Source organism: Echinops telfairi, unplaced genomic scaffold, assembly GCF_000313985.2.
Source record: "Echinops telfairi isolate 266 unplaced genomic scaffold, ASM31398v2 ScPeMD7_19;HRSCAF=73, whole genome shotgun sequence".
In the NCBI taxonomy this organism is placed as follows: Eukaryota; Metazoa; Chordata; class Mammalia; order Afrosoricida; family Tenrecidae; genus Echinops; species Echinops telfairi.
Genome location: NW_022103916.1, coordinates 822,654 through 835,701, shown reverse-complemented (window position 1 = coordinate 835,701; position 13,048 = coordinate 822,654). Strand labels below are relative to the sequence as shown.

The following is a 13,048-nucleotide window of genomic DNA, read 5'->3' as shown; positions in this document are numbered from 1 at the left end:
CCCTTCAGGACCAGTGATGAGAGTGGCGATACTGCAAGGGTGGGTTGGAAAGGGGGAACCGATTACAAGGATCTACATATAACCTCTTCCCTGGGGGACGGACAACAGAAAAGTAGGTGAAGGGAGATGTCGGATAGGGCAAGATATGACAAAATAATAATTTATAAATTCTCAAGGTTTCATGAGGGAGGGGGAGCGGGGAGGGATGGGTAAAATGAGCTGATGCCAGGAGCTTAGGTGGAAAGGAAATGTTTTGAGAATGATGAGGGCAATGAATGTACAAATGTGCCTTACACAATTGATGTATGTATGATTGTGATAAGAGTTGTATGAGCCCCTAATAATAAAAAGAAAAAAATGCAGGTTTGATTTGCATCTTTCCAATAAGAACAATTGTGAGGATGATGCATGCCTAGGCACTGTTTCATTCTGTTGTATATAGTGTCACTATAAGTCAGAACCGACTCAACAGCATCTAACAATAACAATGGCTAATGATACTGAGCATCTTTTCATGAGTTCGGTGGCTATTTAAAATGTTATCTTTGGTGAAATATCTTTCAAGGCCATTTCCCATTTTATGATTGGGGTCTCTTTTCTTTTTTTGTTGTTGTCAAAGTTATATAAATATACATATATTTGGTTATTAGATTCACATCAGATAATTTCTTAAGATTTTCTCTTAGCTGGTAACTTGTCTTTTCACATTTTGGTAAAATCTTTGGATTAATAAGCTTTTAATTTTCATAGGATCTCATTTATTTTGTCCTTTACTGTTTATGCTTTTGTTATTAGATAGATCATTGTTAAAAGCTAAGTCAAGCAAATTTATTTTCTCACAGTTTAGGAGGCTACAAGTCTGAATTCAGAGTGCCAGGTCTAGGTGAAGGCTCTATCTGCTCTAGACGATGGGCTGTCTCTTCAGCTTCTGCTTCCAGGCTTCTAAGAGATCTCCAGGTGTCTTGATACCTATTTTACTCCATCTGTTCTCTGCTAACTTATTTAATTTCTTTTTAGATCTTAAGAGATTGACTCAAGATATACCCTACACTAATCTTGCCTTATTAAGATAAAAAGGTACCCCATTCCCTAATGAAATTATATCTACAGGTATAGAGGCTACAATTTATAATTTATTTCTGGGGGATAGAATTCAATCTACAATTCCCCTGTGTTTTCCTCTATGAATTTTATGGTTTACTTTGCACATTTAGGTCCTTAATCCCTTTTGAGTTTGTTAAGTTTTTTTTTTCTTTTGGTGTGTGTGTATATGGAAATGCCTTTTTCAACATCATTTAATGAAGAGTCTTCTTTTTTCGCTAAATAGACTTAGCATCCATGTTTGACATGATATTATCACAGATGAGTGGGCTTATTTCTGGACTCTCTTCTTCCCCATTGGTCCACTACATACCAGTTCCTGGCTGTTATGTTTACGGAAGCTGTATAATATGGTTTGCAATCTGGGTGTGAGGCCTTCTATTTGTTTTCTCTTTCAATATTGCTTTAGCTATCTGGGGCCTCTTGCTAATGCACATAAAAACTAGGATTGGATTCTTCAGTTTTATAAAGTTGCCGGTTGAGATTTTGACAGGGATTGTGTTGAATCCACAGATTGTTTTGGGTAGTAATGACATATTAAGCATATCAAATCTCCCAATCCATGAGCACAGAACATATTTTCAATATGTAAGTCCTTCATATCTCTGCTTAAATTTATTTCTAGGTAGTTTATTCTCATAGATGCTAAAGTTTTTTGTGGACTATTTAAGGATTTTCTAAATATAGGAACATGTCATCCCAAATAGAGATAAATGTATTTCTTCTCTAATGTGAATGTATTCTATTTCTTTTTGTCATCTTATATTTTGGGTAAGGGAATTTTAAGGATGCCTGGTAATGAAGTGGGTTAAACAATAAGCTACTAAACAAAAGGTAAGGCAGTTTGAATCCACCATCTGCTCCAAGTTAGAAATATGAGGCTACCTGCTCCTGTAAAGATTTACAGTGTCTTTATTGCTAATATCCCATTTTTTTTATGTAGCACATTTTACTTAGCACTTTAACTGTTGACTGGAACTTAGGATATTTCCATCTTTTTGCTATTATGAATAGTGCTGTGATGAACAAAGGTGTACAAATACGGTCATGTCACTTCTATTATAGCCTTAATGAATATACCTAGTAGTGGAACTACTTGGTCATATGGCAGGTCTATATCTAGGATTTGTAAGAATGCCAGAGTGTTTTCCAAAACAGTTCAGCTGTACAATTATATATTCCTACCAGCAATAGATAAGGGTTCCAATTTCTCCTTACTCCAACAGTTTTATTTTGTTGCTTTTTAATTTTTAAAATAGAAACATTTTTTTCTTTTTTCTCTCATGTGGATACCTTTAATAACGATTTCTTGCCTTCCTCCTGTCCTCAAAGGAAAGGCTCTTATACCAAGGGCTCAAGTAGAAAATGTTTTGGAAATGATGGCAACATATGTACAAATATGGTTGATACAATTGATGTATGGAACATTTTAAGAGCTTTAAGAGCCTCCAATAAAATGACTTTTTTAAATGTCCCCTATCACCACTCTTATTCAACATTGTGCTAGAAGTTTTAGGTGGAACCATCAGACAATAAAAAGAAATAAAGGGAATACAAATAAGCAAAGAAGAGGTGAAACTCTTGTTACTTGCAGATGATATGATGCTATATATAGGGAATCCAAAAGTCTCCACAAAAAGCCTACTGGAAACAAAAGGGATTTGGCAAGGAAGCAGGATACAAAATTAACAACCAGTAATCAATTGGATTTCCATATACCAGTGAAGAGAGCAACAAAAAAGACATTAAGAAAACAATACCATTTACAATAACCACACAAAAGATGAAATACTTAGAAATAAACCAAAAGAAAGAAACAAAAGACCTATACAGAGAAAACTACAAAACATCACAAGAAAACAAAAAAAGACCTATATAAATGGAAGAATATGCCGTGCTCATGGATAGGCAGACTTAATATGGTGAAAATGTCAATACTACTTAAAATAATCTATAGGAAGACTTAACATGGTGAAAATGTCAATACTACTTAAAATAATCTACAGAAATTGACATTGAAACAACGCAATCCCAAACCAAATACCAAATACATTGCTTAAACAAATGGAAAAATTAATTACCAATTTCATATGACCAGGCAAAATACCCAGGATAATCAAAGAACTTCTTAGGAGGCCTCACACTACCTGACCTAAAAACCTACTGCATAGCCACAGTAGTCAAAACAGCCTGGTATGGGTACAAAAAGAGATATATAGACCGATGGAAAATAACAGAAAACCCAGACATAAATGCATCAACCTAAAGGCAACTAATCTTCAACAATGGACCTAGAAATATCCAATAGGACAAAGAAAGGTTCTTCAACAAATGGTGATGGACAAACTAAATTTCCATGTGCAAAAGAATGCAAAACAAAACTCCTATCTGCCCACGCACAAAAATGAACTCAAGGTGGATTAAAGATCTAAATGTAAGCCACAAAGCTATCAGGACCATCAATGAGAAAGCTAAAAAAACTTAAGGGCCCGATTGCAGGGCATATATAGACTATTAAGTATATCAAGTATAATGAAGGAGGAACATACAGCAAAAGACAAGAGATGACTGGGACATGCTGAAATTAAATCACTTATGCACATCAAAAGACTTCATCAGGAGAGTAAAACGAGAGCTCACAACTTGGGAACAAGTTTAACAATGACATATGGGACAAGGGTCTAATTACCAAAATATACAGAACTCTGCAACAGCTCAATAAGAAGATAACAAACAACCCAGTTAAGAAATGGGAGAAGACATGAATAGAGCATTCACCAAAAGTTAAAAACACATGAGAAAATGTTCACGGTCACTATCCATCTGGACAATGCAAATTAAAGCCACAATGTGATACCACTTTACATCCACCATGCTAGTCCAATTAAAAAAACGGAAAATAAATGCTGGAGAAGATGTGGAGAAATTGGAACTCATATACACTGTTGGTGGACTTATAAATAATACAATCTTTATGGAAAATGATGTGGCAATACTTAAAGCAACTGGGACTTGAAATCTCATATGATCGAGCAATACCACTATTAGGCATATACCCTGAAGAAGTAAGAGACACAACACAAGTGGATGTATGCTCTCCCATGTTCATAACAGCACAGTTCATAATAGCAAGAAACTGAAGCAGCACAAATGCCCAACAGTGGAAGATTGGATAAAGATACTATGGTACACAGACATAATGCAACACTATCCATGCCCAAAAAACAGTGGTGAAAGCATGAAACACTACATGACATGGAAGGACCTGGAAACCATCATGCTGAGTGAAGTTAGTTGATCACAAAAGGACAAATACTGTATAAGTCTACTACTATAAGGAGAAATGCCAACTGAACAAATCTTAGAGACTAATTCCCAAACAAAAGGGTAGAAAAGCAACTTACTGACAATGAATGATACATCACCCCCCTTATGTGCACTTCATAAGAAACACTTTGAAAGAAAAGACCTCACATTGGTTGGGGTCACTCCTTCAAGAAGGGGTGTAAGGGAGAAGACCATTCACTTGATGCTATAAAACATGAGACAAGGTTGTGACAAATCAACAGGCCCTCCACAGGAATGAAAGGAGAATCTTCCTGGAAAATCAAGTGGAAGATTAGGGGAGAGGGAGCATCTACATTTTAGAGGCATTGACATTTCTGTTGGTGAGTATGGTGGGAAAATGGAGAGGAGCAATCCCATCTCGGAAAGGGATGTTAAACAATAATTGTAGGGAACCTAAGGAGACAACAAACCCAATTTTATATTCCTAGGTAGACACTACAAATTTGTTTCGACCCAACCCTTGGTAAACTACACCATGGACACTAAGCAACATAGCATCCTCCAAGGGTCATACCAAAAGGACTCAATATAGATGACCAACTAAAGGAACTGGGCCCTACCTCAAAATTACCTGTACCTTTGGAGTGAAATACTCTGATGGGAAAAGAAGCCAAGGATTGCCACCCTGGTTTAGTGTGCGTTCAATGAAAGGGGACCCAGAGCCACCGTGTGTGTAATACCTCAATGCTCCTCTTACATTAATATGAAAGGTTTTAATTTGTTAGGCAAGGAACTACACCTGCACGAATTGATACAGGAAAATTTCCCCTAGCACCAACCTCTATGCTCAGTGTAATCAGAGCTCAATCAATTAAGAAATCATTGATTTCTTGATATGCATATATTTATTCAGTGAATAAACATGTATTAAAATCCTATAGTAAAAAAAATCCTATAGTATGCTAAAAAAAGAGAAATCAATCTGTACAAAGCAACAACTCATGGATTGCAGTTCACAGTTGAACTATATGCACATAAACTCATATCAACAGTATCTTAAATTTTATGCCAATGGAAAAATTATTGATGTTATTAGTATAATAGCCTTATAGCCCACGGAGATGACCAACAATGTTTGTTTTATTGTTTTTCTGTCTTCTGTTTTTTGTTGTTCTTGTGGATAACATGGGTAACAAAGAGTACAAGGAAGAAAATGTTCTAGAATGGAATGTGGTGATAATTGTACAACTCTTCATGGTATTGAGTTATTGAATTATATGACATGTGGATGAAATGCTAATAAAACTGTTATATATATATATTTTTTTAAATGGATAAATGTTCTGTGTTCATGGAGAAACTTACCATTGTGAAAATGTTAGCACTACTCACAGCAACCTATAAATAAAATACAATTCTGATTCAGAGCCCAATGTTATTCTTTACAAAGATAGAAAAATCTAAACACCAACTTTGTATGCAAAGGAAAGAGACCCAGGATAAGCAAAGCATTAATAAAGGACAATGAAGGTTGTCAACCATTCCAGACTTTAAAACCTACTGTATACAGCCACAGTTGTCAAAACCTGGTATAATAAATATGTAGTAGACCAACAGAAGAGAATAGAGAACCCCAAAATAAATCCATCTAGCTACAGACAACTGATTTTTTGACAAAGGGCCCAAATTATTAAATGGAGAAGAGATTGTCTCTTCAATACATTTTGCTGGAAAAATTCAATTTCTGTTTGCTTAAGAATTAAACTAGACCTATACTTCCTACCTTGCTTGTGTGAGGAGTACTTGAGGCACTTGCTGATGAAGATCAATTGCAACTCAATGTAAAGAAAACCAACATCCTCACAACTGAATCAATAAGTGACATCATGATAAATGGAGAAAAGGTTGAAGTTGTCAAGGATTGTTTTAGTTAGACCCATAATCAATGCTCATGGGAAAAGCAGTCAAAAGATGTGTTGCATTAAGTAAATCTGCTGCAAAAGACCTCTTTGGAGTATTGAAAAGCAGGAGGACTTTGAGGACTAAGGGGCACATTCCCAAGCCATGGTATTTTCAATTGCATCATATGCATGTCAAAGTTGAATTTCATATGCATGTGAAAGTGAATGCATGTAGACATTGAATAAGGAAGACCCAAAAAAGAACTGAAGCTGGAGAATATTGAAAGTACCATGGACTGCTAAAAAGACAGACAAATTTTGGAAGAAATACGGCAGAATATGCCTCAGAAGTAAGGATGATGAGACAATAGTTGTTCTTTTATGATTGGTTTATTTCACTCAGCATAATATCTTCAAATGGCATCCATACTGTAACATGCATCAAGATTACATTTTTCCTTCTGGCTGAGTAATAGTTGAATGTACAAATATGTGTATACCACATTTTGTTTATTTATTTATCTGCTGATAGGCATTGGACATTTAGATTGTTTTCACCTTTGGTAACTATGAATAGTGTTACAATAAATATTGTTATGCAAGCCTCTTTCTCTTTGAGTCTTTCAGGTCTTTTGGTTATATACTGATATATATCTAGATATCTAGGAATGGAATTGCTAGCTCATATGGTAGGTCTTTTTTATTTTTTAAAGGAACTGCCATACTGTTTTCCGAAAGGACTACCCATCAGTAATGGATAAGGATTACAATCCCCCCACATCCTCACCAACATTGGATACTTTTTTTTTTAATCTTAGTTACCCTAGTAGGAGTGAAATGGTATCGCATTATGGTTTTAATTTGCATTTAAATGGCTCATGACTTTCAGGATCTTTTCACGCTTGTTGGCCATATGAATGTCCTCTTTGTTGAAATGTCTTTTCAAGTTCCTTTGCTCATTTTATCTTTGGGGGTCTTTCTGTTGTGGGGTACATGGCTTCCAGTCAGTGGCATGTCTTTTCTTTTTCTTTTTTTCCAGTTAAGTCTTGATGAACAAAGAAGCCTTAGTTGAGTTGGTAACACACTAGACTGCTACCCAATGGTCCACAGTTTGAATCCACCAGTAACTTCATGGGGAAAAGATGAGGCTTTCTTTCTGCTCACAGGGCAGCTCTACTATCCTAAAGGTGGCTATGAGTGAAATCAACTCTATGGCAATGATCTTGGTTTGATAGGGTTATGTTTTTTTAAACAAGTTTTAAGGTTTTAGAAGGTCCCATATATTTACTCTTTGCTGTTTGTGCTTCTGTTAATCCATTATTAAAAGGTAGGCCTAACATTCCTATCCCAGCATTTTCTTGCAATAATTTTATGGTTTTAGTTCTCACATTTAGGTCCTTAAACCAGTTTTGTTCTGGTGTGTGGTCTGAGACATGGATCCTATTCATTTATCTGCATGTGGAAATCCAATTTTCCCAATACCATTTGCTAAAATGACTCTTCTTCATCAAATGGACCTAACGGTCTAATCAAAATTCAAGAGTTGTCCACAGATGTGTGGGTTTATTTCTGGCCTCTCAATTCTATTACATTGGTCTACGTATCTATTGTTATTGATTTCAATAGTCTTTGAGTACTGTTATTAACATTTTACCATTATGGCCAGAAAAGATGCTTCATGTGATTTCAATATTATATATGATCTATTCTGAAAATAATCTGTGTGTGCTGGAGAATGGTATATGTATTGTTCTGATGATGAGTGGAGTATTCTACAGTATAACTGTCACTTAGATTAGTTTATAACTTTAAGTTTTCAATGTCCTTAGTGATCTTCTGTTTAGCTGTTCTGTCTAGTATTGAAAGTATGTTAAAAATCCCCAATTAACGTCGAGTTGTCCATTTCTCCTTTAATGTATTTGTTTCGTATATTTGAAAGCACTGTTGTTATGTGCATATACAGAACTGCTATTGTCTTCACACTGGATTGATCCATTTATTATTATATAATCACTTGCTTTATCTCCTGTAGGAGATTATGATTAAAAGTCTACTTTATCTGGTATCATGGAACCCTGGGTTAAGCATTGGGCTGCTAACTACTAGGTTGGTGGTTTGAACCTACCAGGTACTCCATGGGAGAAAGATGAAGCTTTCTTCTCTTGTAAAGATTTACAGTCACAGAAACTCTATGGAGCCATTCTACTCTGCCCTGTAGGGTTATCAAGAGTTGGAATCATCCCAAGGGCAGTGGGTGGTAGGTATTAGTTGATATCAGTATAGCCATCCCTGCTTTATTTTGTTTATTGATTGCATGAATCGCCCCACCCCCCTTTTGTGTGTGTGTCCTTACGTCTAAGGTATGTTGCTCGTAGACAGGAAAAGGATAGATCAGGTTTTGTTTTATATTTCAAGTTCATTTTGTAACTCTGCCTTTTGTGTGAGGGTTCTAAACTATTTACATTCAAGGTTATTATTAATAATGAAGTATGAAGTATTTGCCTTATTCTATTAATGAGTGTCTCTTACATTTCCTAGTTTAGTTGCCTCATCCTTTAGATTCCAGTATTTATTTTTGTATGTTTTAAACAATACAAAAAAAATCAAACCAAGCCCACTGCCAATTGCCTGAGTTGATTCCAACTCACAGTGACTACTGGCAGGGAAGAACTGCCAGTACCCTGTGGGTATCTATGAGATTGTATGTAACTCTTTAAGGGAGTAGTTAGCCTAATCTTTCTCTCTCAGAGTGGAATGGTGGTTTTAAATCTCTGACCTTATAGTTAACAGCCCAATGTGTAACCTGCTCCCTCAGTTTGTTTCCTGGTCTCCATTAGTTTGTTTTGTCAGCAGTTTGCTTTCTTTAACCACATTTAGTACCACTATGTGAAAATTTGAATTTTTTTCCATTAAAACTTATTCCCATCAGAAAAATGTTTCACTTTTCCACATTTTCTTCTCCATTGATCTTTTGTATGCTCTATTAATTTTTGTTAAACTTGGGATGTTTGGTATCTTTAAAATGGTATCTTTAAAATATATACTACTTTATAAAGTAATTATAATGGTTAGATTTAGATTCTCTATATTCTCCTAACATAAAGTTGAGGGTGATCAAAAAAAGAGGATGACTCAATAAGATGGATTAGCACATTTGCTGCAACAATGAGCTAAACAGCAAAGATTCTGAGGATGATGCAGAACTGTTTCATTCTACTGTACACACAGTTGCTATGCGTCGGAACCATTTGAAGGTACCTAAGAACAACATATTCTACTAAGAACACTCTTCTCCTTAGGCTTTTTCAGCATTGAGTCGGGAGTTCTTGTCTATGGGGTTTATCTGAATGTGGAACTCTGTTTTTCCAAGAAGATGGTGGATTTTGCTGGTATATCTTTTGAGGTTCTGCCTGAGGCCTTGAGTGTACCCAAGGCTGTTTGTTTTGCTTTTTTTTGTTTTTAAATAAACCCTTATGTGGGACTTCGAATGTCTTAGTCTATAACTGAATGAGCATGGGAAAGGTTTTTTTTGTGGTAGTATTTGTATAGTATTCATATTTGAACTATATAAATCTTCCAATCCATGAGCATAGAATGTCTTTCCATCTACTTAAGTCTTCTTTGGTCTCTCCTAGCAGAACATAATTAGTGGGGCTCAGCTTTCCTGAGGTGAAGGTGGGAAGCTTTATGTTCTCTCCTCACAGGAACCATTGTATAGGCTCTCCCAGGAAGGTCCTGCTATAAGCAAGAAGTTCGTTGTTTCTCTGTTGCCTATCTGAAGTATTTTTCTTGCCTGGCTGAAGTGTTACAGAATTATTTCATTCTTTTAGGTCCTAGAACTTGTCTACCCCAGGTCTCCATAAAATTCAATAGTGCTTACTTTCATCATCTTAATCTTCCTTTGTCCCTTCCCAAGCATTTAACTGGTGAACTCTCCACACAATCTGCACTGCCTTAAAATCTAGGTTTCTGCTTCCTGAGTTTAGCTTCCATTCTACGTTGTTTACAATGTTGACTGTTCTAGTCACATTCTGGCTATTTTCTAAGGCTCTGAGATCTCAGCCTGAGCATGTTTTTTATTACTTTTCAGTGGATTAATTGCTGGGAGATAAATGGAAACAAGTATTCAGTCCACTGTCTTATTTTATCTCCATTCACCCAGTTTTTGATTGGGTTACCTTTTCCTTCATTGGTAAGTTGTCACAGTTTTCTAAAAACTTTATACATTAGACTCTTATCAGTGATATCATTCCCAAAGATTTTTTTCATAGTCTGTGACTTATCTTTTGATTCTTTTGATAAAGTCTTGTGATGTAAATAAGTATTCATTTTACTTGTTTTGCTTTCTAGTACCTTCATTATATTTGATAATCTACCATTGAAAAAAATTGGGCCACCAAGTATTGCTCCTATATAGTCTTTCAAGAACTTCATGGTTTTAGATTCAACATTTAGGGCCTTGACCCGTTTTGAATTAGTTTTCTGAATGTTTTCATGCGTTTTTTCCCCTCCAGTTTCCCAGAAATATTTGTTGAACAGACTGTTCCTTTCCCACTGAATGGCTTTGGCAGCCTTGTCTGGATTTCTTTCTGAAATTTCATTTCTAGTCCATTGGTCTAGGTGTCTATCATCAAAACAGTACCAGGATGTTTTGGTACTATAGCTGTGTAATATGATTTGAACTCAGGAATTATGAGGTGTCCTACTTTGTTCTTCTTCAAACTTGCTTTGGTATTCAAGGTCTCTTTTCTTTCCACATAAAATTGAGGATTAGTGTTTCCATTTCTGTAAAATATACTTTTGGAATTTTGCATGGGCTTATGTTACATGTGTAGATTGTTTTGCGTAGTATTCACATTTTGAGGACGTAAGTCTTCCAATCCATGAGTATAGAACATCTTTCCATATATTTGGGTCTTCTTAAATCTCTTTGAGCAGTGTTCTATTATTTTCGTTGTAAAAGTCTTTCACATCCCTGGTTAAATTTATTCCTACATGGAGGCCTGGTAGGGTGTGATCAAGGGTAATGTAATCGAGAGGAATTACTGAAACCCAAATGAAGGCTGAGCATGAGAGTGGGACAAGAGTAAAGTAAAAGGAAATAGAGGAAAGAACTTATGGGAAACAGAAGGATATCTCCCAAGTTGTCTCCCCAAAATATATACCAAACTTAGCTGCTTGAGAATGACAATACACTTAGAGGTCATCAGGAGTAGCCATCTAGAGAAAGCAGACACCACTGTTTATCCCACAAGCAGGGCCCACTCCCTTCTGATAAGGATAGTAGTTGTCTGTTTCCTTGTAGGAGACACTAGAGGTCAGACCCGCCCAAGGACGACCATGGTTAGGCTGCCATCATGAATCTAGGGTCCACCCATCTTGTCACATGTATACCCCTAGACCTTCCCATTCCTATAAGCACACCCCTAGCTCATCCCCTTCCTGTTACGCTTATGCCTATCATAGATACCCTTCCTACAATGTGTATACCTATTGCACTGCCCCTTCCTGTGACGTGTGATTCTGTAATCATGTTCCCCAAAAGTGATATAATGCTTGGTTAGCAATAAAGAAAAAAAGCTTTTCCCAGTTCTCAGGGCCCTCTCTGGCTCTCGGGCCAGGGGAGCTCTCCCCAGTCCCGGTTCTCGAGTGCTCCCAGTTCTTGGGCCTGAGGGCTCGCCTACTCTCCTAGCCGGGTTCCCCCCATGTGGACCATCAAATGGGGCTGAGGTGAGCAATGCTACCATGAATTGTGTCTGACTCCATTACTTGACTCTTTTACCTCTCATGCTATGACTTTACTATAATCTTTACTTATTATCGCTGTACAATTGCGCCTACCGTACCTGTGATGATTTGTGGGGGCCCCCCTCCTCCCTTCACCCCATAGATGTTGCCCATGGGGCTTTTAAATTTATATAAAACAAAAGGGGGACTTGTGGGGGGAGGTAGATGCTAGCAGGCATCTCCCCTGAGGGCAATCAGTTGCCAAACTGCAGTGGGTCCTGCTCTCTGCTGCTGGGGACAATGGACAGGAGGAGTTTACACCCTACTGAAAATGGTTCCTATGGAGACCCAGGAAACAGGTCAAAGTTAAGCTGCCATCCTAAATCTAGGATCCGCCCATTTTGTCACATGTATACCCCCAATCCCTCTTCTTCCTATTGCATGTATGTCCCTAGAATATCCCTTCTCATTACTGTGTAACCTATAGTGCAATCCCTCCCTTAACCCCACAAGAACTAGGAGGCAAATGGGCATCTACAGAGGTCTAAATAAAGGCATGTACATTTGTAAATATATTTATATATGAGGATGGGGAAATAGATCTATGTGCATATATTTATAGGTTTAGCATTAAGGAGCAGAAGGACATTGGGCCTCCACTCAAGTATTCCCTCAATGCAAGAATACTTTGTTGTATTAAACTGGCATTCCATGATGCTCACCTTTGCAACACGATCACAGAAGACAAAGTGGGTGCATAAGCAAATGTGGTAAAGAAAGCTGATGGTGCCCGGCTATCAAAAGATATAGCATCTGGGGTCTTAAAGGGTTGAAGGCAAATAAGCAGCCATCTAGCTCAGAAGCAACAGCTCACACATGGAAGAAGCACACCAGCCTGTGTGATCATGAGATGTCGAAGGGATCAGGTATCACACATCAAAGAACAAAAGATCATATCATTGTGTGCCCACCTTCCCAATACGACCACCGAAGACAAATGGGTACATAAGTAAAAGTGGCGAAGAAAGCTG

The 13,048-nt window shown here is 37.0% G+C and overlaps 1 protein-coding gene across 2 annotated transcripts in view; it reads right to left on the bottom strand.

Moving 5' to 3' along the window:
• PHF8 (PHD finger protein 8) overlaps positions 1 to 13,048 on the bottom strand; it is a 181,476-nt gene that overhangs the window by 54,719 nt on the left and 113,709 nt on the right. The gene's annotated exons all lie outside the window — the stretch shown is intronic.